Source organism: Taudactylus pleione, unplaced genomic scaffold, assembly GCF_031769625.1.
Source record: "Taudactylus pleione unplaced genomic scaffold, aTauple2 ptg001542l, whole genome shotgun sequence".
In the NCBI taxonomy this organism is placed as follows: Eukaryota; Metazoa; Chordata; class Amphibia; order Anura; family Myobatrachidae; genus Taudactylus; species Taudactylus pleione.
Genome location: NW_028285939.1, coordinates 738,044 through 764,853, shown reverse-complemented (window position 1 = coordinate 764,853; position 26,810 = coordinate 738,044). Strand labels below are relative to the sequence as shown.

At 51.0% G+C, this 26,810-nt stretch overlaps 1 pseudogene across 1 annotated transcript in view; it reads left to right on the top strand.

Annotated features, from left to right (window-relative positions):
- Window positions 1-26,810, top strand: part of LOC148442406 (KAT8 regulatory NSL complex subunit 1-like) — a 64,664-nt pseudogene that overhangs the window by 5,042 nt on the left and 32,812 nt on the right. Inside the window, exon 4 of the transcript XR_015875813.1 lies at window positions 16,078-16,222. The product of XR_015875813.1 is annotated as a KAT8 regulatory NSL complex subunit 1-like (transcript). The remainder of the gene's footprint in view (window positions 1-16,077; window positions 16,223-26,810) is intronic.

Here is a 26,810-nt window from a genome sequence, read left to right as displayed (position 1 = left end):
CTTAGATGACTAATGTTCATGCTTTATCCTTTTGCGTCTGAATGCATAAAGTAGGAATTACAGCGTGTATTCCATAGATGTCTGCAGCTCAATGGCCAGTAGCTTGGTGATCCCTATACCGATAAATCAGTCCTTAATAACAAGCTGTGTTACTGTGGAGTCCTGTCCTGTGCAGGAGGAGTCTCTCGTTTTGGGTGACGGTAGTTTTTGAAAGTGGTGTAAACGTAACGGCAGCTTTCACTTCTCATATATTTCTTTACCAGCAGATAGCAGTGACTGGAGAATGTGGCTCTGTGTCCACCAACTCTGAGCGCCAGGCTCCGCTTGCTGGAGTTGGGAAGTGACACTAGGCTGGTGCCTGTAATGCCGCTTATCCACTACGTGATTGAACAAAAACGACATCGTTATCATTCAATTGCTTGTTAATTGTCCGCAAATCGGGCAGTTTAATGTCGAAAAACGACCAGCGATGTGTGCGCCGCTGGTCGTTTTTTGACATCTCTTTGCCCAAACATGCTGCTCAACCCTGACGACATCGTCAGTTTGACCATGTTTGGGGATGATTGATGCGCCTACACTGAAAGACTGACCGCTCAGTGTAGGCACATCAGACTGTGAACCGACGGCACGATTACAATGTCGTAGTCATCCACTCGTTTCACAGTCACCTAGTGGATGTGCGGCATAAGTCGCCCGTCTGTCTCGCTGTCCATAGGCCTCTCCTGAGGGTTTGGCGTTTGCAGCTGGCCGGTGATGGACTGTAATAACCCTGTATTTTAACGTTTTCCTTTTTTATAGACAATGCTTAAAATGCCTGTACCAATGGAATACAGCACATTGGGCCTTATTCTAAAGTCTCGCGCCATGCTGATACTCGCTCAGATATGTTTTTCAACCGCGTTCCGCATTTGCGAATGAGAAGCGCTGCATAAGAAACGTAATGGGTGGTGGCTATTCGGACCTGGTGGGATGCAGAAATGGTTCTGAATTGAGACTAAATATAATGACACCAGTAACAAGGGGATTGCTGTACTGCAAGGAAGGCATCACTGGTCTTACTGCGAATTAGACTCGCGGTGATCAGGGCATATATAAAGAGGAGCTAAGAGGCCTGGCTGATTGTGTTCCCTGGAGAGTCTGTGTTACTGGAGGTGTCAGGGTGTATGTAAGGAGGAGCTATGAGGCCTGGCTGATTGTGTTCCCTGGAGAGTCTGTTACTGGAGGTGTCAGGGTGTATGTAAGGAGGAGCTATGAGGCCTGGCTGATTGTGTTCCCTGGAGAGTCTGTTACTGGAGGTGTCAGGGTGTATGTAAGGAGGAGCTATGAGGCCTGGCTGATTGTGTTCCCTGGAGAGTCTGTGTTACTGGAGGTGTCAGGGTGTATGTAAGGAGGAGCTATGAGGCCTGGCTGATTGTGTTCCCTGGAGAGTCTGTGTTACTGGAGGTGTCAGGGTGTATGTAAGGAGGAGCTATGAGGCCTGGCTGATTGTGTTCCCTGGAGAGTCTGTGTTACTGGAGGTGTCAGGGTGTATGTAAGGAGGAGCTATGAGGCCTGGCTGATTGTGTTCCCTGGAGAGTCTGTGTTACTGGAGGTGTCAAGGTGTATGTAAGGAGGAGCTATGAGGCCTGGCTGATTGTGTTCCCTGGAGAGTCTGTTACTGGAGGTGTCAGGGTGTATGTAAGGAGGAGCTATGAGGCCTGGCTGATTGTGTTCCCTGGAGAGTGTTACTGGAGGTGTCAGGGTGTATGTAAGGAGGAGCTATGAGGCCTGGCTGATTGTGTTCCCTGGAGAGTGTTACTGGAGGTGTCAGGGTGTATGTAAGGAGGAGCTATGAGGCCTGGCTGATTGTGTTCCCTGGAGAGTGTTACTGGAGGTGTCAGGGTGTATGTAAGGAGGAGCTATGAGGCCTGGCTGATTGTGTTCCCTGGAGAGTGTTACTGGAGGTGTCAGGGTGTATGTAAGGAGGAGCTATGAGGCCTGGCTGATTGTGTTCCCTGGAGAGTCTGTGTTACTGGAGGTGTCAGGGTGTATGTAAGGAGGAGCTATGAGGCCTGGCTGATTGTGTTCCCTGGAGAGTGTTACTGGAGGTGTCAGGGTGTATGTAAGGAGGAGCTATGAGGCCTGGCTGATTGTGTTCCCTGGAGAGTCTGTGTTACTGGAGGTGTCAGGGTGTATGTAAGGAGGAGCTATGAGGCCTGGCTGGTTGTGTTCCCTGGAGAGTCTGTGTTACTGGAGGTGTCAGGGTGTATGTAAGGAGGAGCTATGAGGCCTGGCTGATTGTGTTCCCTGGAGAGTGTTACTGGAGGTGTCAGGGTGTATGTAAGGAGGAGCTATGAGGCCTGGCTGATTGTGTTCCCTGGAGAGTCTGTTACTGGAGGTGTCAGGGTGTATGTAAGGAGGAGCTATGAGGCCTGGCTGATTGTGTTCCCTGGAGAGTGTTACTGGAGGTGTCAGGGTGTATGTAAGGAGGAGCTATGAGGCCTGGCTGGTTGTGTTCCCTGGAGAGTCTGTGTTACTGGAGGTGTCAGGGTGTATGTAAGGAGGAGCTATGAGGCCTGGCTGATTGTGTTCCCTGGAGAGTCTGTGTTACTGGAGGTGTCAGGGTGTATGTAAGGAGGAGCTATGAGGCCTGGCTGATTGTGTTCCCTGGAGAGTTACTGGAGGTGTCAGGGTGTATGTAAGGAGGAGCTATGAGGCCTGGCTGATTGTGTTCCCTGGAGAGTGTTACTGGAGGTGTCAGGGTGTATGTAAGGAGGAGCTATGAGGCCTGGCTGATTGTGTTCCCTGGAGAGTGTTACTGGAGGTGTCAGGGTGTATGTAAGGAGGAGCTATGAGGCCTGGCTGATTGTGTTCCCTGGAGAGTCTGTGTTACTGGAGGTGTCAGGGTGTATGTAAGGAGGAGCTATGAGGCCTGGCTGGTTGTGTTCCCTGGAGAGTCTGTGTTACTGGAGGTGTCAGGGTGTATGTAAGGAGGAGCTATGAGGCCTGGCTGATTGTGTTCCCTGGAGAGTGTTACTGGAGGTGTCAGGGTGTATGTAAGGAGGAGCTATGAGGCCTGGCTGATTGTGTTCCCTGGAGAGTGTTACTGGAGGTGTCAGGGTGTATGTAAGGAGGAGCTATGAGGCCTGGCTGGTTGTGTTCCCTGGAGAGTCTGTGTTACTGGAGGTGTCAGGGTGTATGTAAGGAGGAGCTATGAGGCCTGGCTGATTGTGTTCCCTGGAGAGTGTTACTGGAGGTGTCAGGGTGTATGTAAGGAGGAGCTATGAGGCCTGGCTGATTGTGTTCCCTGGAGAGTGTTACTGGAGGTGTCAGGGTGTATGTAAGGAGGAGCTATGAGGCCTGGCTGATTGTGTTCCCTGGAGAGTGTTACTGGAGGTGTCAGGGTGTATGTAAGGAGGAGCTATGAGGCCTGGCTGATTGTGTTCCCTGGAGAGTCTGTGTTACTGGAGGTGTCAGGGTGTATGTAAGGAGGAGCTATGAGGCCTGGCTGATTGTGTTCCCTGGAGAGTCTGTGTTACTGGAGGTGTCAGGGTGTATGTAAGGAGGAGCTATGAGGCCTGGCTGGTTGTGTTCCCTGGAGAGTCTGTGTTACTGGAGGTGTCAGGGTGTATGTAAGGAGGAGCTATGAGGCCTGGCTGATTGTGTTCCCTGGAGAGTGTTACTGGAGGTGTCAGGGTGTATGTAAGGAGGAGCTATGAGGCCTGGCTGGTTGTGTTCCCTGGAGAGTGTGTGTTACTGGAGGTGTCAGGGTGTATGTAAGGAGGAGCTATGAGGCCTGGCTGATTGTGTTCCCTGGAGAGTCTGTGTTACTGGAGGTGTCAGGGTGTATGTAAGGAGGAGCTATGAGGCCTGGCTGGTTGTGTTCCCTGGAGAGTCTGTGTTACTGGAGGTGTCAGGGTGTATGTAAGGAGGAGCTATGAGGCCTGGCTGATTGTGTTCCCTGGAGAGTGTTACTGGAGGTGTCAGGGTGTATGTAAGGAGGAGCTATGAGGCCTGGCTGGTTGTGTTCCCTGGAGAGTCTGTGTTACTGGAGGTGTCAGGGTGTATGTAAGGAGGAGCTATGAGGCCTGGCTGATTGTGTTCCCTGGAGAGTCTGTGTTACTGGAGGTGTCAGGGTGTATGTAAGGAGGAGCTATGAGGCCTGGCTGGTTGTGTTCCCTGGAGAGTCTGTGTTACTGGAGGTGTCAGGGTGTATGTAAGGAGGAGCTATGAGGCCTGGCTGATTGTGTTCCCTGGAGAGTCTGTGTTACTGGAGGTGTCAGGGTGTATGTAAGGAGGAGCTATGAGGCCTGGCTGGTTGTGTTCCCTGGAGAGTCTGTTACTGGAGGTGTCAGGGTGTATGTAAGGAGGAGCTATGAGGCCTGGCTGATTGTGTTCCCTGGAGAGTCTGTTACTGGAGGTGTCAGGGTGTATGTAAGGAGGAGCTATGAGGCCTGGCTGATTGTGTTCCCTGGAGAGTCTGTGTTACTGGAGGTGTCAGGGTGTATGTAAGGAGGAGCTATGAGGCCTGGCTGATTGTGTTCCCTGGAGAGTCTGTGTTACTGGAGGTGTCAGGGTGTATGTAAGGAGGAGCTATGAGGCCTGGCTGATTGTGTTCCCTGGAGAGTGTTACTGGAGGTGTCAGGGTGTATGTAAGGAGGAGCTATGAGGCCTGGCTGATTGTGTTCCCTGGAGAGTCTGTGTTACTGGAGGTGTCAGGGTGTATGTAAGGAGGAGCTATGAGGCCTGGCTGGTTGTGTTCCCTGGAGAGTCTGTGTTACTGGAGGTGTCAGGGTGTATGTAAGGAGGAGCTATGAGGCCTGGCTGATTGTGTTCCCTGGAGAGTGTTACTGGAGGTGTCAGGGTGTATGTAAGGAGGAGCTATGAGGCCTGGCTGGTTGTGTTCCCTGGAGAGTCTGTGTTACTGGAGGTGTCAGGGTGTATGTAAGGAGGAGCTATGAGGCCTGGCTGATTGTGTTCCCTGGAGAGTCTGTGTTACTGGAGGTGTCAGGGTGTATGTAAGGAGGAGCTATGAGGCCTGGCTGGTTGTGTTCCCTGGAGAGTCTGTGTTACTGGAGGTGTCAGGGTGTATGTAAGGAGGAGCTATGAGGCCTGGCTGATTGTGTTCCCTGGAGAGTCTGTGTTACTGGAGGTGTCAGGGTGTATGTAAGGAGGAGCTATGAGGCCTGGCTGGTTGTGTTCCCTGGAGAGTCTGTTACTGGAGGTGTCAGGGTGTATGTAAGGAGGAGCTATGAGGCCTGGCTGATTGTGTTCCCTGGAGAGTCTGTTACTGGAGGTGTCAGGGTGTATGTAAGGAGGAGCTATGAGGCCTGGCTGATTGTGTTCCCTGGAGAGTCTGTGTTACTGGAGGTGTCAGGGTGTATGTAAGGAGGAGCTATGAGGCCTGGCTGATTGTGTTCCCTGGAGAGTCTGTGTTACTGGAGGTGTCAGGGTGTATGTAAGGAGGAGCTATGAGGCCTGGCTGATTGTGTTCCCTGGAGAGTGTTACTGGAGGTGTCAGGGTGTATGTAAGGAGGAGCTATGAGGCCTGGCTGATTGTGTTCCCTGGAGAGTGTTACTGGAGGTGTCAGGGTGTATGTAAGGAGGAGCTATGAGGCCTGGCTGATTGTGTTCCCTGGAGAGTGTTACTGGAGGTGTCAGGGTGTATGTAAGGAGGAGCTATGAGGCCTGGCTGGTTGTGTTCCCTGGAGAGTGTTACTGGAGGTGTCAGGGTGTATGTAAGGAGGAGCTATGAGGCCTGGCTGATTGTGTTCCCTGGAGAGTGTTACTGGAGGTGTCAGGGTGTATGTAAGGAGGAGCTATGAGGCCTGGCTGATTGTGTTCCCTGGAGAGTGTTACTGGAGGTGTCAGGGTGTATGTAAGGAGGAGCTATGAGGCCTGGCTGGTTGTGTTCCCTGGAGAGTCTGTGTTACTGGAGGTGTCAGGGTGTATGTAAGGAGGAGCTATGAGGCCTGGCTGATTGTGTTCCCTGGAGAGTCTGTGTTACTGGAGGTGTCAGGGTGTATGTAAGGAGGAGCTATGAGGCCTGGCTGATTGTGTTCCCTGGAGAGTGTTACTGGAGGTGTCAGGGTGTATGTAAGGAGGAGCTATGAGGCCTGGCTGATTGTGTTCCCTGGAGAGTCTGTTACTGGAGGTGTCAGGGTGTATGTAAGGAGGAGCTATGAGGCCTGGCTGATTGTGTTCCCTGGAGAGTCTGTGTTACTGGAGGTGTCAGGGTGTATGTAAGGAGGAGCTATGAGGCCTGGCTGGTTGTGTTCCCTGGAGAGTGTTACTGGAGGTGTCAGGGTGTATGTAAGGAGGAGCTATGAGGCCTGGCTGGTTGTGTTCCCTGGAGAGTGTTACTGGAGGTGTCAGGGTGTATGTAAGGAGGAGCTATGAGGCCTGGCTGATTGTGTTCCCTGGAGAGTCTGTGTTACTGGAGGTGTCAGGGTGTATGTAAGGAGGAGCTATGAGGCCTGGCTGATTGTGTTCCCTGGAGAGTGTTACTGGAGGTGTCAGGGTGTATGTAAGGAGGAGCTATGAGGCCTGGCTGGTTGTGTTCCCTGGAGAGTGTTACTGGAGGTGTCAGGGTGTATGTAAGGAGGAGCTATGAGGCCTGGCTGGTTGTGTTCCCTGGAGAGTCTGTGTTACTGGAGGTGTCAGGGTGTATGTAAGGAGGAGCTATGAGGCCTGGCTGATTGTGTTCCCTGGAGAGTGTTACTGGAGGTGTCAGGGTGTATGTAAGGAGGAGCTATGAGGCCTGGCTGATTGTGTTCCCTGGAGAGTGTTACTGGAGGTGTCAGGGTGTATGTAAGGAGGAGCTATGAGGCCTGGCTGATTGTGTTCCCTGGAGAGTCTGTGTTACTGGAGGTGTCAGGGTGTATGTAAGGAGGAGCTATGAGGCCTGGCTGGTTGTGTTCCCTGGAGAGTCTGTGTTACTGGAGGTGTCAGGGTGTATGTAAGGAGGAGCTATGAGGCCTGGCTGATTGTGTTCCCTGGAGAGTGTTACTGGAGGTGTCAGGGTGTATGTAAGGAGGAGCTATGAGGCCTGGCTGGTTGTGTTCCCTGGAGAGTCTGTGTTACTGGAGGTGTCAGGGTGTATGTAAGGAGGAGCTATGAGGCCTGGCTGATTGTGTTCCCTGGAGAGTCTGTGTTACTGGAGGTGTCAGGGTGTATGTAAGGAGGAGCTATGAGGCCTGGCTGGTTGTGTTCCCTGGAGAGTCTGTGTTACTGGAGGTGTCAGGGTGTATGTAAGGAGGAGCTATGAGGCCTGGCTGATTGTGTTCCCTGGAGAGTCTGTGTTACTGGAGGTGTCAGGGTGTATGTAAGGAGGAGCTATGAGGCCTGGCTGGTTGTGTTCCCTGGAGAGTCTGTTACTGGAGGTGTCAGGGTGTATGTAAGGAGGAGCTATGAGGCCTGGCTGATTGTGTTCCCTGGAGAGTCTGTTACTGGAGGTGTCAGGGTGTATGTAAGGAGGAGCTATGAGGCCTGGCTGATTGTGTTCCCTGGAGAGTCTGTGTTACTGGAGGTGTCAGGGTGTATGTAAGGAGGAGCTATGAGGCCTGGCTGATTGTGTTCCCTGGAGAGTCTGTGTTACTGGAGGTGTCAGGGTGTATGTAAGGAGGAGCTATGAGGCCTGGCTGATTGTGTTCCCTGGAGAGTGTTACTGGAGGTGTCAGGGTGTATGTAAGGAGGAGCTATGAGGCCTGGCTGATTGTGTTCCCTGGAGAGTGTTACTGGAGGTGTCAGGGTGTATGTAAGGAGGAGCTATGAGGCCTGGCTGATTGTGTTCCCTGGAGAGTGTTACTGGAGGTGTCAGGGTGTATGTAAGGAGGAGCTATGAGGCCTGGCTGGTTGTGTTCCCTGGAGAGTGTTACTGGAGGTGTCAGGGTGTATGTAAGGAGGAGCTATGAGGCCTGGCTGATTGTGTTCCCTGGAGAGTGTTACTGGAGGTGTCAGGGTGTATGTAAGGAGGAGCTATGAGGCCTGGCTGATTGTGTTCCCTGGAGAGTGTTACTGGAGGTGTCAGGGTGTATGTAAGGAGGAGCTATGAGGCCTGGCTGGTTGTGTTCCCTGGAGAGTCTGTGTTACTGGAGGTGTCAGGGTGTATGTAAGGAGGAGCTATGAGGCCTGGCTGATTGTGTTCCCTGGAGAGTCTGTGTTACTGGAGGTGTCAGGGTGTATGTAAGGAGGAGCTATGAGGCCTGGCTGATTGTGTTCCCTGGAGAGTGTTACTGGAGGTGTCAGGGTGTATGTAAGGAGGAGCTATGAGGCCTGGCTGATTGTGTTCCCTGGAGAGTCTGTTACTGGAGGTGTCAGGGTGTATGTAAGGAGGAGCTATGAGGCCTGGCTGATTGTGTTTCCTGGAGAGTGTGTTACTGGAGGTGTCAGGGTGTATGTAAGGAGGAGCTATGAGGCCTGGCTGGTTGTGTTCCCTGGAGAGTGTTACTGGAGGTGTCAGGGTGTATGTAAGGAGGAGCTATGAGGCCTGGCTGGTTGTGTTCCCTGGAGAGTGTTACTGGAGGTGTCAGGGTGTATGTAAGGAGGAGCTATGAGGCCTGGCTGATTGTGTTCCCTGGAGAGTCTGTGTTACTGGAGGTGTCAGGGTGTATGTAAGGAGGAGCTATGAGGCCTGGCTGATTGTGTTCCCTGGAGAGTGTTACTGGAGGTGTCAGGGTGTATGTAAGGAGGAGCTATGAGGCCTGGCTGGTTGTGTTCCCTGGAGAGTGTTACTGGAGGTGTCAGGGTGTATGTAAGGAGGAGCTATGAGGCCTGGCTGGTTGTGTTCCCTGGAGAGTCTGTGTTACTGGAGGTGTCAGGGTGTATGTAAGGAGGAGCTATGAGGCCTGGCTGATTGTGTTCCCTGGAGAGTCTGTTACTGGAGGTGTCAGGGTGTATGTAAGGAGGAGCTATGAGGCCTGGCTGGTTGTGTTCCCTGGAGAGTGTTACTGGAGGTGTCAGGGTGTATGTAAGGAGGAGCTATGAGGCCTGGCTGATTGTGTTCCCTGGAGAGTGTTACTGGAGGTGTCAGGGTGTATGTAAGGAGGAGCTATGAGGCCTGGCTGATTGTGTTCCCTGGAGAGTGTTACTGGAGGTGTCAGGGTGTATGTAAGGAGGAGCTATGAGGCCTGGCTGGTTGTGTTCCCTGGAGAGTGTTACTGGAGGTGTCAGGGTGTATGTAAGGAGGAGCTATGAGGCCTGGCTGATTGTGTTCCCTGGAGAGTGTTACTGGAGGTGTCAGGGTGTATGTAAGGAGGAGCTATGAGGCCTGGCTGATTGTGTTCCCTGGAGAGTGTTACTGGAGGTGTCAGGGTGTATGTAAGGAGGAGCTATGAGGCCTGGCTGGTTGTGTTCCCTGGAGAGTCTGTGTTACTGGAGGTGTCAGGGTGTATGTAAGGAGGAGCTATGAGGCCTGGCTGATTGTGTTCCCTGGAGAGTCTGTGTTACTGGAGGTGTCAGGGTGTATGTAAGGAGGAGCTATGAGGCCTGGCTGATTGTGTTCCCTGGAGAGTGTTACTGGAGGTGTCAGGGTGTATGTAAGGAGGAGCTATGAGGCCTGGCTGATTGTGTTCCCTGGAGAGTCTGTTACTGGAGGTGTCAGGGTGTATGTAAGGAGGAGCTATGAGGCCTGGCTGATTGTGTTTCCTGGAGAGTGTGTTACTGGAGGTGTCAGGGTGTATGTAAGGAGGAGCTATGAGGCCTGGCTGGTTGTGTTCCCTGGAGAGTGTTACTGGAGGTGTCAGGGTGTATGTAAGGAGGAGCTATGAGGCCTGGCTGGTTGTGTTCCCTGGAGAGTGTTACTGGAGGTGTCAGGGTGTATGTAAGGAGGAGCTATGAGGCCTGGCTGATTGTGTTCCCTGGAGAGTCTGTGTTACTGGAGGTGTCAGGGTGTATGTAAGGAGGAGCTATGAGGCCTGGCTGATTGTGTTCCCTGGAGAGTGTTACTGGAGGTGTCAGGGTGTATGTAAGGAGGAGCTATGAGGCCTGGCTGGTTGTGTTCCCTGGAGAGTGTTACTGGAGGTGTCAGGGTGTATGTAAGGAGGAGCTATGAGGCCTGGCTGGTTGTGTTCCCTGGAGAGTCTGTGTTACTGGAGGTGTCAGGGTGTATGTAAGGAGGAGCTATGAGGCCTGGCTGATTGTGTTCCCTGGAGAGTCTGTTACTGGAGGTGTCAGGGTGTATGTAAGGAGGAGCTATGAGGCCTGGCTGGTTGTGTTCCCTGGAGAGTGTTACTGGAGGTGTCAGGGTGTATGTAAGGAGGAGCTATGAGGCCTGGCTGATTGTGTTCCCTGGAGAGTGTTACTGGAGGTGTCAGGGTGTATGTAAGGAGGAGCTATGAGGCCTGGCTGATTGTGTTCCCTGGAGAGTGTTACTGGAGGTGTCAGGGTGTATGTAAGGAGGAGCTATGAGGCCTGGCTGGTTGTGTTCCCTGGAGAGTCTGTGTTACTGGAGGTGAGGGGGAAGCCCTACACCTCAGACGTGGCAAAGTAAGGATGGGTAACCTATACAAATCTGTACCACCTGGCGGGGTAAGGCCATCTGGCCACAGTCTGTGTTGACGCCTACAACAATTGCTGGCATTGGCCATAGCGCTGACAATGTGGAGCAGACTTTAGGGGGTGAACATTTTACCACCAAGTAGGTTTGCGGATTTTCTTTTGCTTTTGTATTAATGTTTACCTGGGAGCTCTGATTTGTGTAAACCACGTCCCCAGTGACATGGATATAATGGTCACATGAGTGGTAGCTGGCATTGGATAATGCAGATGTCGCAGCACAAGTTCCTGACCTGTTTGTACACGACGACCCGCGTCCTAGCTCTGTACATGAGGCTGCTCGCTTCTGTCTTCATACTCAGTAGTGGCGCTTGTGTTGCTAACTGACTGGTATATTTGTCATGGAAAATAATTCTGCAATATAAAACTATACTTAATGTGAGAAATATTACATAGTAAAAGTATAAACCGGTTAGAGTTTAGGTCAGGTGATTTAGATTTACATATTTTTAAAGAGCAAGTTAAAGCCTCTCCTAATCTATAGCAGCTGTTGTGCATTGTTGCTGTAATAACTGACCTACATGTCCCCATCACACGCGCCCAGTTGTGCAGCAAGCTGCCGTGTTGGAGGGGGGCTCTTCTCTAGTACAGAAAACAATATGGCCTGGCCAGTGACATTGCAGCTGCTTAAATGACTGTGGTTTAGGCTATTGGACTAGCATGGAATCCCATCAGTGTCCAGCTGATATAGGAGGGAGGGAAGTTACTATTGTACCACAGCAGTAATGGAGTGTTATACCCCTTTTACACCAAAATCCTGGGTCCGACCCTGGAATATGAACACTGGTCAATCCCGGGTCGAACTCTGCTTCAGACCCCGTTTACACTGCAACTCGACCTGGGTTATTCCCGAGTTTGCCCCGTTTACACTGAACCCGGGTAATCCCTGCTTTTCTCTATAGAAGTCATTTAAAATGGTCTGTTTTAAGGTCTGACAAAGATGGTCACTAAAGGCAACAAAAGAGAGGGGTGGGGACTGATTACAGCATTGCTACAGGCTGCAGTTCTGGCTGTGGCAGGCTGTGTATCAGCCTGTGTTTGTGGCTGCTGGTCAGGCTGTGGTGCAGGGTGCTGTTCTGGCTGTGGCAGGCTGTGTATCAGCCTGTGTTTATGGCTGCTGGTCAGGCTGCTGTTCTGGCTGTGGCAGGCTGTGTATCAGCCTGTGTTTGTGGCTGCTGGTCAGGCTGTGGTGCAGGGTGCTGTTCTGGCTGTGGCAGGCTGTGTATCAGCCTGTGTTTGTGGCTGTGGTGCAGGGTGCTGTTCTGGCTGTGGCAGGCTGTGTATCAGCCTGTGTTTATGGCTGCTGGTCAGGCTGCTGTTCTGGCTGTGGCAGGCTGTGTATCAGCCTGTGTTTGTGGCTGCTGGTCAGGCTGTGGTGCAGGGTGCAGTTCTGGCTGTCGGAGGCTGTGTATCAGCCTGTGTTTGTGGCTGCTGGTCAGGCTGTGGTGCAGGCTGCAGTTCTGGCTGTAGCAGGCTGTGTATCACCCTGTGTTTGTGGCTGCTGGTCAGGCTGTGGTGCAGGGCGCAGTTCTGGCTGTGGCAGGCTGTGTATCAGCCTGTGCTTGTGGCTGCTGGTCAGGCTGTGGTGCAGGGTGCTGTTCTGGCTGTGGCAGGCTGTGTATCAGCCTGTGTTTGTGGCTGCTGGTCAGGCTGTGGTGCAGGTTGCTGTTCTGGCTGTGGCAGGCTGTGTATCAGCCTGTGTTTGTGGCTGTGGTGCAGGCTGCTGTTCTGGCTGTGGCAGGCTGTGTATCAGCCTGTGTTTGTGGCTGCTGGTCAGGCTGTGGTGCAGGGTGCAGTTCTGGCTGTGGCAGTCTGTGTATCACCCTGTGTTTGTGGCTGCTGGTCAGGCTGTGGTGCAGGTTGCTGTTCTGGCTGTGGTAGGCTGTGTATCAGCCTGTGTTTGTGGCTGCTGGTCAGGCTGTGGTGCAGGTTGCTGTTCTGGCTGTGGCAGGCTGTGTATCAGCCTGTGTTTGTGGCTGTGGTGCAGGCTGCAGTTCTGGCTGTGGCAGGCTGTGTATTAGCCTGTGCTTGTGGCTGCTGGTCAGGCTGTGGTGCAGGCTGTGGCAGGCTGTGTATCAGTCTGTGTTTGTGGCTGCTGGTCAGGCTGTGGTGCAGGGTGCAGTTCTGGCTGTGGCAGGCTGTGTATCAGCCTGTGCTTGTGGCTGCTGGTCAGGCTGTGGTGCAGGGTGCAGTTCTGGCTGTGGCAGGCTGTGTATCAGCCTGTGTTTGTGGCTGCTGGTCAGGCTGTGGTACAGGCTGCTGTTCTGGCTGTGGCAGGCTGTGTATCGGCCTGTGTTTGTGGCTGCTGGTCAGGCTGTGGTACAGGCTGCTGTTCTGGCTGTGGCAGGCTGTGTATCAGCCTGCGTTTGTGGCTGTTGGTCAGGCTGTGGTGCAGGGTGCAGTTCTGGCTGTGGCAGGCTGTGTATCAGCCTGTGTTTGTGGCTGCTGGTCAGGCTGTGGTGCAGGTTGCTGTTCTGGCTGTGGTAGGCTGTGTATCAGCCTGTGTTTGTGGCTGCTGGTCAGGCTGTGGTACAGGTTGCTGTTCTGGCTGTGGCAGGCTGTGTATCAGCCTGTGCTTGTGGCTGCTGGTCAGGCTGTGGTGCAGGGTGCAGTTCTGGCTGTGGCAGGCTGTGTATCAGCCTGTGTTTGTGGCTGTGGTGCAGGCTGCAGTTCTGGCTGTGGCAGGCTGTGTATCAGCCTGTGCTTGTGGCTGCTGGTCAGGCTGTGGTGCAGGCTGTGGCAGGCTGTGTATCAGTCTGTGTTTGTGGCTGCTGGTCAGGCTGTGGTGCAGGGTGCAGTTCTGGCTGTGGCAGGCTGTGTATCAGCCTGTGCTTGTGGCTGCTGGTCAGGCTGTGGTGCAGGGTGCAGTTCTGGCTGTGGCAGGCTGTGTATCAGCCTGTGTTTGTGGCTGCTGGTCAGGCTGTGGTACAGGCTGCTGTTCTGGCTGTGGCAGGCTGTGTATCGGCCTGTGTTTGTGGCTGCTGGTCAGGCTGTGGTACAGGCTGCTGTTCTGGCTGTGGCAGGCTGTGTATCAGCCTGCGTTTGTGGCTGTTGGTCAGGCTGTGGTGCAGGGTGCAGTTCTGGCTGTGGCAGGCTGTGTATCAGCCTGTGTTTGTGGCTGTTGGTCAGGCTGTGGTGCAGGGTGCAGTTCTGGCTGTGGCAGGCTGTGTATGTGGCTGCTGGTCAGGCTGTGGTACAGGTTGCTGTTCTGGCTGTGGCAGGCTGTGTATCAGCCTGTGCTTGTGGCTGCTGGTCAGGCTGTGGTGCAGGGTGCAGTTCTGGCTGTGGCAGTCTGTGTATCAGCCTGTGTTTGTGGCTGCTGGTCAGGCTGTGGTGCAGGGTGCAGTTCTGGCTGTGGCAGTCTGTGTATCGGCCTGTGTTTGTGGCTGCTGGTCAGGCTGTGGTACAGGCTGCTGTTCTGGCTGTGGCAGGCTGTGTATCAGCCTGCGTTTGTGGCTGTTGGTCAGGCTGTGGTGCAGGGTGCAGTTCTGGCTGTGGCAGGCTGTGTATCAGCCTGTGTTTGTGGCTGTTGGTCAGGCTGTGGTGCAGGGTGCAGTTCTGGCTGTGGCAGGCTGTGTATGTGGCTGCTGGTCAGGCTGTGGTACAGGCTGCTGTTCTGGCTGTGGCAGGCTGTGTATCAGCCTGTGTTTGTGGCTGCTGGTCAGGCTGTGGTGCAGGGTGCAGTTCTGGCTGTGTATCAGCCTGTGTTTGTGGCTGTTGGTCAGGCTGTGGTGCAGGGTGCAGTTCTGGCTGTGGCAGGCTGTGTATCAGCCTGTGTTTGTGGCTGCTGGTCAGGCTGTGGTACAGGCTGCTGTTCTGGCTGTGGCAGGCTGTGTATCGGCCTGTGTTTGTGGCTGCTGGTCAGGCTGTGGTACAGGCTGCTGTTCTGGCTGTGTATCAGCCTGTGTTTGTGGCTGTTGGTCAGGCTGTGGTGCAGGGTGTGTATGTGGCTGCTGGTCAGGCTGTGGTACAGGCTGCTGTTCTGGCTGTGGCAGGCTGTGTATCAGCCTGTGTTTGTGGCTGCTGGTCAGGCTGTGGTGCAGGGTGCAGTTCTGGCTGTGTATCAGCCTGTGTTTGTGGCTGCTGGTCAGGCTGTGGTACAGGCTGCTGTTCTGGCTGTGGCAGGCTGTGTATCAGCCTGTGTTTGTGGCTGCTGGTCAGGCTGTGGTGCAGGAGGTTAGGTAGGCAAGCAATGGCTTCATGTGCGTCTCTCTCTGCAGGGAACTGACAAATTACATCATCTGCCAGTGCCCCAGAAGCTCCAATCAGCATCTTTCAGAGCTAGCCGAGTCAATTAATCAGGGTAGCACCCGTTTACACTGCCTCATGACCCGGGAACAACCCGTTTTCAACCCTGCTCTCAACCCGAGTAAGATTGCCGGGTAAATCAACCCGGGTTATTTTTTTGGGAGCCGTTCACACAGAGCCTCAACCCGGATCGACCTGGCAATAACCCGGGTTATTTGTTTGGTGTAAAAGGGGTATTAGACTAATGCACAATGATTTATGTTGTGCTTGGGAAATGGACTATATAGTATAATGAAATGAGTGGCATGAAGCCATTAACTAAATTATTATTGCATAATCGAATGCCATTTGTGTAACTAAATGAGAACACAGTTTGTAATTGTAATTGCTAATAGTGTAAATCAATGGTTCTCCACTTCAGTCCTCAAGTACCACCGACAGGTCAGGTTTTGTGGATTTCTTAAACTCACTCGTGCATTATTATTGTTGCTGGGTCAGTAATTGTACCACTTCCATGCACAGAATTCCTGAAAACATGAAGTGTTGGGAAAACTTGAGGGCTGAGGTTGAAAACCACCTGCTGTAAATAAAATCTGGTAGTATCCATTTCAACTTTGAATGAAATGAGTTTTGGTGACATGATTTAGGTAGAAATACAAACCATAACCAGGTGCAGAAATTAAATATATATATATATATATATATATATATATATACACACACACACACGCAGTAAATGCGGCGCTCTGGTTTCAATAAGACTGGTAACACTAAATTTCCTCGGGTCATTGTTTCTGTGCATTTTCGTCAGGACGGACATTGAAACGTTGACGCCAGGAAATTTGATTACTTTACTTAAAGCATTACATTATATGTGGTCTTTGAGGTCTGAATAAGCGCACCCTAAGGTGAGTAATCATTTTCAGTTCACCAAAATGACCTGATTTAGGTAGAAGCATGTATCCCTCCTTTTCCTCCCCCTCTGTATTCCCAGGCCCCCCACAAACTTTTCACGCCATCTTCCATAGCTACACAATGGTGGTTACTAATGGGTGTGATGTTGGGCTGCATGTAAGTCACAGGAGACGGCTGTATGTGTGTCTCCAATACTTGTAAGTCATATTTGTCAGTTCTGTTAATTACAGGGCAGATGTCTGTGCTCTAATTCCCCATACTGAGCCCTCATATACACGAAGCCTTGCACAATTCTCCTCCGTTCTATAAGAATAGGAATGTGGAATGCTGTCTCCTGGTAATGGAATGAGCAGGAAAGCTGAACATAATCTCTCTCCGCAGGTCTGATCCGCATGCCGAGTGGAGATGGGCAGTGGAGCGAGCTGCCATTATCTGCCGCTGGACCTGGTTACAGGCTCAGGTGTCTGATCTAGAGTTCCGGATACGGCAACAGACTGAGATCTACAAACAAATCCGTTGTACCAAGGTGAGAGCTGGAACTGACTTCAGAAGGATTCCTAGAGGCCGTGCCTAGCACATGGTGTACTGTGCTCTGTATAGTGAGTTAGTATGTGTCTAGCACATGGTGTACTGTGCTCTGTATAGTGAGTTAGTATGTGTCTAGCACATGGTGTACTGTGCTCTGTATAGTGAGTTAGTATGTGTCTAGCACATGGTGTACTGTGCTCTGTATAGTGAGTTAGTATGTGCCTAGCACATGGTGTACTGTGCTCTGTATAGTGAGTTAGTATGTGCCTAGCACATGGTGTACTGTGCTCTGTATAGTGAGTTAGTATGTGTCTAGCACTTGGTGTACTGTGCTCTGTATAGTGAGTTAGTATGTGCCTAGCACTTGGTGTACTGTGCTCTGTATAGTGAGTTAGTATGTGCCTAGCACATGGTGTACTGTGCTCTGTATAGTGAGTTAGTATGTGCCTAGCACATGGTGTACTGTGCTCTGTATAGTGAGTTAGTATGTGCCTAGCACTTGGTGTACTGTGCTCTGTATAGTGAGTTAGTATGTGTCTAGCACATGGTGTACTGTGCTCTGTATAGTGAGTTAGTATGTGCCTAGCACTTGGTGTACTGTGCTCTGTATAGTGAGTTAGTATGTGCCTAGCACATGGTGTACTGTGCTCTGTATAGTGAGTTAGTATGTGCCTAGCACTTGGTGTACTGTGCTCTGTATAGTGAGTTAGTATGTGTCTAGCACATGGTGTACTGTGCTCTGTATAGTGAGTTAGTATGTGTCTAGCACTTGGTGTACTGTGCTCTGTATAGTGAGTTAGTATGTGTCTAGCACATGGTGTACTGTGCTCTGTATAGTGAGTAGCACTTGGTGTACTGTGCTCTGTATAGTGAGTTAGTATGTGCCTAGCACTTGGTGTACTGTGCTCTGTATAGTGAGTTAGTATGTGCCTAGCACTTGGTGTACTGTGCTCTGCATAGTGAGTTAGTATGTGTCTAGCACATGGTGTACTGCGCTCTGTATAGTGAGTTAGTATGTGCCTAGCACTTGGTGTACTGTGCTCTGCATAGTGAGTTAGTATGTGCCTAGCACTTGGTGTACTGTGCTCTGTATAGTGAGTTAGTATGTGCCTAGCACATGGTGTACTGCGCTCTGTATAGTGAGTTAGTATGTGCCTAGCACTTGGTGTACTGCGCTCTGTATAGTGAGTTAGTATGTGCCTAGCACATGGTGTACTGTGCTCTGTATAGTGAGTTAGTATGTGTCTAGCACATGGTGTACTGTGCTCTGTATAGTGAGTTAGTATGTGCCTAGCACATGGTGTACTGTGCTCTGTATAGTGAGTTAGTATGTGTCTAGCACTTGGTGTACTGCGCTCTGTATAGTGAGTTAGTATGTGTCTAGCACTTGGTGTACTGCGCTCTGTATAGTGAGTTAGTATGTGTCTAGCACATGGTGTACTGTGCTCTGTATAGTGAGTTAGTAGGTGCCTAGCACTTGGTGTACTGTGCTCTGTATAGTGAGTTAGTAGGTGCCTAGCACATGGTGTACTGTGCTCTGTATAGTGAGTTAGTATGTGTCTAGCACTTGGTGTACTGTGCTCTGTATAGTGAGTTAGTATGTGCCTAGCACATGGTGTACTGTGCTCTGTATAGTGAGTTAGTATGTGCCTAGCACTTGGTGTACTGTGCTCTGTATAGTGAGTTAGTATGTGTCTAGCACATGGTGTACTGTGCTCTGTATAGTGAGTTAGTATGTGTCTAGCACTTGGTGTACTGTGCTCTGTATAGTGAGTTAGTATGTGTCTAGCACATGGTGTACTGTGCTCTGTATAGTGAGTTAGTATGTGCCTAGCACTTGGTGTACTGTGCTCTGTATAGTGAGTTAGTATGTGCCTAGCACTTGGTGTACTGTGCTCTGTATAGTGAGTTAGTATGTGCCTAGCACTTGGTGTACTGTGCTCTGCATAGTGAGTTAGTATGTGTCTAGCACATGGTGTACTGCGCTCTGTATAGTGAGTTAGTATGTGCCAAGCACTTGGTGTACTGTGCTCTGTATAGTGAGTTAGTATGTGTCTAGCACTTGGTTTACTGTGCTCTGTATAGTGAGTTAGTATGTGTCTAGCACTTGGTGTACTGTGCTCTGTATAGTGAGTTAGTATGTGTCTAGCGCATGGTGTACTGTGCTCTGTATAGTGAGTTAGTATGTGTCTAGCGCATGGTGTACTGTGCTCTGTATAGTGAGTTAGTATGTGTCTAGCGCATGGTGTACTGTGCTCTGTATAGTGAGTTAGTATGTGCCTAGCACTTGGTGTACTGTGCTCTGTATAGTGAGTTAGTATGTGCCTAGCACTTGGTGTACTGTGCTCTGTATAGTGAGTTAGTATGTGTCTAGCACTTGGTGTACTGTGCTCTGTATAGTGAGTTAGTATGTGCCTAGCACATGGTGTACTGTGCTCTGTATAGTGAGTTAGTATGTGTCTAGCACTTGGTGTACTGTGCTCTGTATAGTGAGTTAGTATGTGTCTAGCACATGGTGTACTGCGCTCTGTATAGTGAGTTAGTATGTGTCTAGCACTTGGTGTACTGTGCTCTGTATAGTGAGTTAGTAGGTGTCTAGCACATGGTGTACTGCGCTCTGTATAGTGAGTTAGTAGGTGCCTAGCACTTGGTGTACTGTGCTCTGTATAGTGAGTTAGTATGTGCCTAGCACATGGTGTACTGTGCTCTGTATAGTGAGTTAGTATGTGTCTAGCACTTGGTGTACTGTGCTCTGTATAGTGAGTTAGTATGTGTCTAGCACTTGGTGTACTGTGCTCTGTATAGTGAGTTAGTATGTGCCTAGCACATGGTGTACTGTGCTCTGTATAGTGAGTTAGTATGTGCCTAGCACATGGTGTACTGTGCTCTGTATAATGAGTTAGTATGTGCCTAGCACTTGGTGTACTGTGCTCTGTATAGTGAGTTAGTAGGTGTCTAGCACTTGGTGTACTGTGCTCTGTATAGTGAGTTAGTATGTGTCTAGCACTTGGTGTACTGTGCTCTGTATAGTGAGTTAGTATGTGCCTAGCACATGGTGTACTGTGCTCTGTATAGTGAGTTAGTATGTGCCTAGCACTTGGTGTACTGTGCTCTGTATAGTGAGTTAGTATGTGCCTAGCACTTGGTGTACTGTGCTCTGTATAGTGAGTTAGTATGTGCCTAGCACATGGTGTACTGTGCTCTGTATAGTGAGTTAGTATGTGCCTAGCACATGGTGTACTGTGCTCTGTATAGTGAGTTAGTAGGTGTCTAGCACTTGGTGTACTGTGCTCTGTATAGTGAGTTAGTAGGTGCCTAGCACATGGTGTACTGTGCTCTGTATAGTGAGTTAGTATGTGCCTAGCACTTGGTGTACTGTGCTCTGTATAGTGAGTTAGTATGTGCCTAGCACTTGGTGTACTGTGCTCTGTATAGTGAGTTAGTATGTGCCTAGCACATGGTGTACTGTGCTCTGTATAGTGAGTTAGTATGTGCCTAGCACATGGTGTACTGTGCTCTGTATAGTGAGTTAGTAGGTGTCTAGCACTTGGTGTACTGTGCTCTGTATAGTGAGTTAGTATGTGCCTAGCACATGGTGTACTGTGCTCTGTATAGTGAGTTAGTATGTGCCTAGCACTTGGTGTACTGTGCTCTGTATAGCGAGTTAGTAGGTGCCTAGCACTTGGTGTACTGTGCTCTGTATAGTGAGTTAGTAGGTGTCTAGCACTTGGTGTACTGTGCTCTGTATAGTGAGTTAGTAGGTGTCTAGCACATGGTGTACTGTGCTCTGTATAGTGAGTTAGTAGGTGCCTAGCACTTGGTGTACTGTGCTCTGTATAGTGAGTTAGTATGTGCCTAGCACATGGTGTGCTGTGCTCTGTATAGTGAGTTAGTATGTGTCTAGCACATGGTGTGCTGTGCTCTGTATAGTGAGTTAGTAGGTGCCTAGCACTTGGTGTACTGTGCTCTGTATAGTGAGTTAGTATGTGCCTAGCACATGGTGTACTGTGCTCTGTATAGTGAGTTAGTATGTGCCTAGCACATGGTGTACTGCGCTCTGTATAGTGAGTTAGTATGTGTCTAGCACATGGTGTACTGTGCTCTGTATAGTGAGTTAGTAGGTGCCTAGCACTTGGTGTACTGTGCTCTGTATAGTGAGTTAGTAGGTGCCTAGCACTTGGTGTACTGTGCTCTGTATAGTGAGTTAGTATGTGCCTAGCACATGGTGTACTGTGCTCTGTATAGGGAGTTAGTAAGTAGCGATGTGCTGCGCTCTGTATAGGGAGTTAGTAAGTAGCGATGTGCTGCGCTCTGTATAGGGAGTTAGTAAGTAGCGATGTGCTGTGCTCTGTATAGGGAGTTAGTAAGTAGCGATGTGCTGTGCTCTGTATAGTGAGTTAGTAAGTAGCGATGTGCTGCGCTCTGTATAGTGAGTTAGTAAGTAGCGATGTGCTGCGCTCTGTATAGTGAGTTAGTAAGTAGCGATGTGCTGCGCTCTGTATAGTGAGTTAGTAAGTAGCGATGTGCTGTGCTCTGTATAGGGAGTTAGTAAGTAGCGATGTGCTGCGCTCTGTATAGTGAGTTAGTAAGTAGCGATGTGCTGCGCTCTGTATAGGGAGTTAGTAAGTAGCGATGTGCTGCGCTCTGTATAGGGAGTTAGTAAGTAGCGATGTGCTGCGCTCTGTATAGTGAGTTAGTAAGTAGCGATGTGCTGTGCTCTGTATAGGGAGTTAGTAAGTAGCGATGTGCTGCGCTCTGTATAGTGAGTTAGTAAGTAGCGATGTGCTGTGCTCTGTATAGGGAGTTAGTAAGTAGCGATGTGCTGTGCTCTGTATAGTGAGTTAGTAAGTAGCGATGTGCTGTGCTCTGTATAGTGAGTTAGTAAGTAGCGATGTGCTGCGCTCTGTATAGGGAGTTAGTAAGTAGCGATGTGCTGCGCTCTGTATAGGGAGTTAGTAAGTAGCGATGTGCTGCGCTCTGTATAGTGAGTTAGTAAGTAGCGATGTGCTGCGCTCTGTATAGTGAGTTAGTAAGTAGCGATGTGCTGCGCTCTGTATAGGGAGTTAGTAAGTAGCGATGTGCTGCGCTCTGTATAGGGAGTTAGTAAGTAGCGATGTGCTGCGCTCTGTATAGTGAGTTAGTAAGTAGCGATGTGCTGCGCTCTGTATAGTGAGTTAGTAAGTAGCGATGTGCTGCTGATGGGATTGCCAGTGCGCTTTGCAGCTGGTTTAGGTACTGTAATGGAACATAAGATCCTTTCGCATGAGATTACTACTTTATAGGACAAATAAACTCTTCTGCTTATTATGAAATCAATTTGCCCTTTTTTTTAAGTTTTGGGCACTGATCTAGCTGCTTCTGGGACTGTCCAGTTTAGAACATGGGTATTAGTCCTTGCACACAGTACTCCATATATGCCAGTTTTAAACTTTTGGAGCAGAGGCCCACCTTTCTTTGACTTAGTTTTTGCCAAGCACCCGGATAAAACTAAGGACAGTCACACAATGTATAGCAGCTGAGTGATAGAAGTTACATAACTTGCGTCTCCCTGCGCTGCGCCTCTGCCAGCAATGAGATCTTCTATACATCAGGGAGCCCTGCCCTGGGGACATGGCATTGCCCTCACAGACGAGGCTCCTTCACAGCCCTTCTCCCTATTAGTTAGATTAGCAGCTGTGTGCTCAGACTCCTATATATTTATACAGTGGTTTAGTGTTCACTCTAGGTCTGGCGCCGGACCTAGAAAGGGCATTCTCTCGTGCCCGAAAAGGGCAGTATTTTTAAGACTTGCCCCCTTTTCTTCACTTTTGGGGGCGTGCCAGGTACTTACGGACATGCCGGGCTGCCGCCAAGCTCTCCTCACTGTGATTAGCTTCTGGGCACATGTGCACGGTATCTTTTCACCGGCAGTGATCCCTGCACCGCTATTTTCTTCTACCTGAGGGGCACTGCGGTCTGCGGGTGGGGACGGCGCCCTCCAGGTGGTTCTAACTAAACCAGCCTAGCAGGAACGCTAGTGGGTGATAACTGCTTGTCTGGGTTTAGGAGAATTTTTGGAGTAAAGAATCGCAAAGTGTTGTGATCAGTGTTTGTAGTAATTGTCAGGCAGGATGAATGTTTTGCGGTTTGTTTTACACGTGTCATCCGTGTAAACGCTAGAAACAAAGTGAGATGTAAGAATTCTGTCTGGGGTGAGTAACAAGCCTGAGTACCCTGGTCATGGTGCGACTGCTGAGGAGTCATGAGGTAATCCCCCCCCCCCCCCCTCCATCTGTCCTCTGTCTGATTCCTGCCACCGCGTCTAATTATAGACTACACCTTTCATTCCATCATTTTATTCTCCAATAATACTGCAAGTTCTCAGGGCTAAATGTAACACTTTGCCTAGAATCTCTCCTGCCTGGAATAAAAGCCTGGTCCAGACAGCCGACGGTGACCTGCACTGTTTGTGCTTAAACCCCTCTGTTTACGGGTATGAGACAGTGTATAGCGGGTCCAGTCATATAAAGCCCCCCAGTGTCACAGTAAGGAGAAGCTGGTGTACAGGTATGTAGTCATATAAAGCCCCCCAGTGTCACAGTAAGGAGAAGCTGGTGTACAGGTCTGTAGTCATATAAAGCCCCCCAGTGTCACAGTAAGGAGAAGCTGGTGTACAGGTATGTAGTCATATAAAGCCCCCCCAGTGTCACAGTAAGGAGAGGCTGGTGTACAGGTCTGTAGTCATATAAAGCCCCCCCAGTGTCACAGTAAGGAGAAGCTGGTGTACAGGTATGTAGTCATATAAAGCCCCCCCAGTGTCACAGTAAGGAGAGGCTGGTGTACAGGGCTGTAGTCATATAAAGCCCCCCAGTGTCACAGTAAGGAGAAGCTGGTGTACAGGGCTGTAGTCATATAAAGCCCCCCAGTGTCACAGTAAGGAGAAGCTGGTGTACAGGTCTGTAGTCATATAATGCCCCCCAGTGTCACAGTAAGGAGAAGCTGGTGTACAGGTCTGTAGTCATATAAAGCCCCCCAGTGTCACAGTAAGGAGAAGCTGGTGTACAGGTCTGTAGTCATATAAAGCCCCCCCAGTGTCACAGTAAGGAGAGGCTGGTGTACAGGTCTGTAGTCATATAAAGCCCCCCAGTGTCACAGTAAGGAGAAGCTGGTGTACAGGGCTGTAGTCATATAAAGCCCCCCAGTGTCACAGTAAGGAGAAGCTGGTGTACAGGTATGTAGTCATATAAAGCCCCCCAGTGTCACAGTAAGGAGAAGCTGGTGTACAGGTATGTAGTCATATAAAGCCCCCCCAGTGTCACAGTAAGGAGAGGCTGGTGTACAGGCTTGTAGTCATATAAAGCCCCCCAGTGTCACAGTAAGGAGAAGCTGGTGTACAGTTCTGTAGTCATATAAAGCCCCCCAGTGTCACAGTAAGGAGAAGCTGGTGTACAGGGCTGTAGTCATATAAAGCCCCCCCAATGTCACAGTAAGGAGAAGCTGGTGTACAGGTCTGTAGTCATATAAAGCCCCCAGTTTCACAGTAAGGAGAAGCTGGTGTACAGGTCTGTAGTCATATAAAGCCCCCCAGTGTCACAGTAAGGAGAAGCTGGTGTACAGGTATGTAGTCATATAAAGCCCCCCAGTGTCACAGTAAGGAGAAGCTGGTGTACAGGTCTGTAGTCATATAATGCCCCCCAGTGTCACAGTAAGGAGAAGCTGGTGTACAGGTCTGTAGTCATATAATGCCCCCCAGTGTCACAGTAAGGAGAAGCTGGTGTACAGGTCTGTAGTCATATAAAGCCCCCCAGTGTCACAGTAAGGAGAAGCTGGTGTACAGGTCTGTAAATGAGCAATGTACCGATTGCAGATAACGCACGTTCCGTGTATCATAATGTAGGGACCTCCGCTATTAGACATTGCTAAACATTTTATTTTTCTTCGTTAATATCTTCTGCTTGCTTTTAAGTCTTGGCTATTGATGATCCCTTTATCCTGTAATACAAATTGTCTGGGGACCTACATGCCCCTGGCAGCTTGTCGTGCACATATCGCCATTGATCGCATTGAGCGCGTATCAGTTGCCCCGCCCCCTTTCTGCTGTAACTGTTGGGGAATTGTCTGATTCTATTCACATAGTAAGTCTGGTGTACGGGCCATCTCATAGGGCGGTCGTTATTACTCCCTCACCAGCATAGGGCGGTCGTTATTACTCCCTCACCAGCATAGGGCGGTCGTTATTACTCCCTCACCAGCAGTGGGCGGTCGTTATTACTCCCTCACCAGCAGTGGGCGGTCGTTATTACTCCCTCACCAGCAGTGGGCGGTCGTTATTACTCCCTCACCAGCAGTGGGCGGTCGTTATTACTCCCTCACCAGCAGTGGGCGGTCGTTATTACTCCCTCACCAGCAGTGGGCGGTCGTTATTACTCCCTCACCAGCAGTGGGCGGTCGTTATTACTCCCTCACCAGCAGTGGGCGGTCGTTATTACTCCCTCACCAGCAGTGGGCGGTCGTTATTACTCCCTCACCAGCAGTGGGCGGTCGTTATTACTCCCTCACCAGCAGTGGGCGGTCGTTATTACTCCCTCACCAGCAGTGGGCGGTCGTTATTACTCCCTCACCAGCAGTGGGCGGTCGTTATTACTCCCTCACCAGCAGTGGGCGGTCGTTATTACTCCCTCACCAGCAGTGGGCGGTCGTTATTACTCCCTCACCAGCAGTGGGCGGTCGTTATTACTCCCTCACCAGCAGTGGGCGGTCGTTATTACTCCCTCACCAGCAGTGGGCGGTCGTTATTACTCCCTCACCAGCAGTGGGCGGTCGTTATTACTCCCTCACCAGCAGTGGGCGGTCGTTATTACTCCCTCACCAGCAGTGGGCGGTCGTTATTACTCCCTCACCAGCAGTGGGCGGTCGTTATTACTCCCTCACCAGCAGTGGGCGGTCGTTATTACTCCCTCACCAGCAGTGGGCGGTCGTTATTACTCCCTCACCAGCAGTGGGCGGTCGTTATTACTCCCTCACCAGCAGTGGGCGGTCGTTATTACTCCCTCACCAGCAGTGGGCGGTCGTTATTACTCCCTCACCAGCAGTGGGCGGTCGTTATTACTCCCTCACCAGCAGTGGGCGGTCGTTATTACTCCCTCACCAGCAGTGGGCGGTCGTTATTACTCCCTCACCAGCAGTGGGCGGTCGTTATTACTCCCTCACCAGCAGTGGGCGGTCGTTATTACTCCCTCACCAGCAGTGGGCGGTCGTTATTACTCCCTCACCAGCAGTGGGCGGTCGTTATTACTCCCTCACCAGCAGTGGGCGGTCGTTATTACTCCCTCACCAGCAGTGGGCGGTCGTTATTACTCCCTCACCAGCAGTGGGCGGTCGTTATTACTCCCTCACCAGCAGTGGGCGGTCGTTATTACTCCCTCACCAGCAGTGGGCGGTCGTTATTACTCCCTCACCAGCAGTGGGCGGTCGTTATTACTCCCTCACCAGCAGTGGGCGGTCGTTATTACTCCCTCACCAGCAGTGGGCGGTCGTTATTACTCCCTCACCAGCAGTGGGCGGTCGTTATTACTCCCTCACCAGCAGTGGGCGGTCGTTATTACTCCCTCACCAGCAGTGGGCGGTCGTTATTACTCCCTCACCAGCAGTGGGCGGTCGTTATTACTCCCTCACCAGCAGTGGGCGGTCGTTATTACTCCCTCACCAGCAGTGGGCGGTCGTTATTACTCCCTCACCAGCAGTGGGCGGTCGTTATTACTCCCTCACCAGCAGTGGGCGGTCGTTATTACTCCCTCACCAGCAGTGGGCGGTCGTTATTACTCCCTCACCAGCAGTGGGCGGTCGTTATTACTCCCTCACCAGCAGTGGGCGGTCGTTATTACTCCCTCACCAGCAGTGGGCGGTCGTTATTACTCCCTCACCAGCAGTGGGCGGTCGTTATTACTCCCTCACCAGCAGTGGGCGGTCGTTATTACTCCCTCACCAGCAGTGGGCGGTCGTTATTACTCCCTCACCAGCAGTGGGCGGTCGTTATTACTCCCTCACCAGCAGTGGGCGGTCGTTATTACTCCCTCACCAGCAGTGGGCGGTCGTTGTTACTCCCTCACCAGCAGTGGGCGGTCGTTGTTACTCCCTCACCAGCAGTGGGCGGTCGTTGTTACTCCCTCACCAGCAGTGGGCGGTCGTTGTTACTCCCTCACCAGCAGTGGGCGGTCGTTGTTACTCCCTCACCAGCAGTGGGCGGTCGTTGTTACTCCCTCACCAGCAGTGGGCGGTCGTTGTTACTCCCTCACCAGCAGTGGGCGGTCGTTGTTACTCCCTCACCAGCAGTGGGCGGTCGTTGTTACTCCCTCACCAGCAGTGGGCGGTCGTTGTTACTCCCTCACCAGCAGTGGGCGGTCGTTGTTACTCCCTCACCAGCAGTGGGCGGTCGTTGTTACTCCCTCACCAGCAGTGGGCGGTCGTTGTTACTCCCTCACCAGCAGTGGGCGGTCGTTGTTACTCCCTCACCAGCAGTGGGCGGTCGTTGTTACTCCCTCACCAGCAGTGGGCGGTCGTTGTTACTCCCTCACCAGCAGTGGGCGGTCGTTGTTACTCCCTCACCA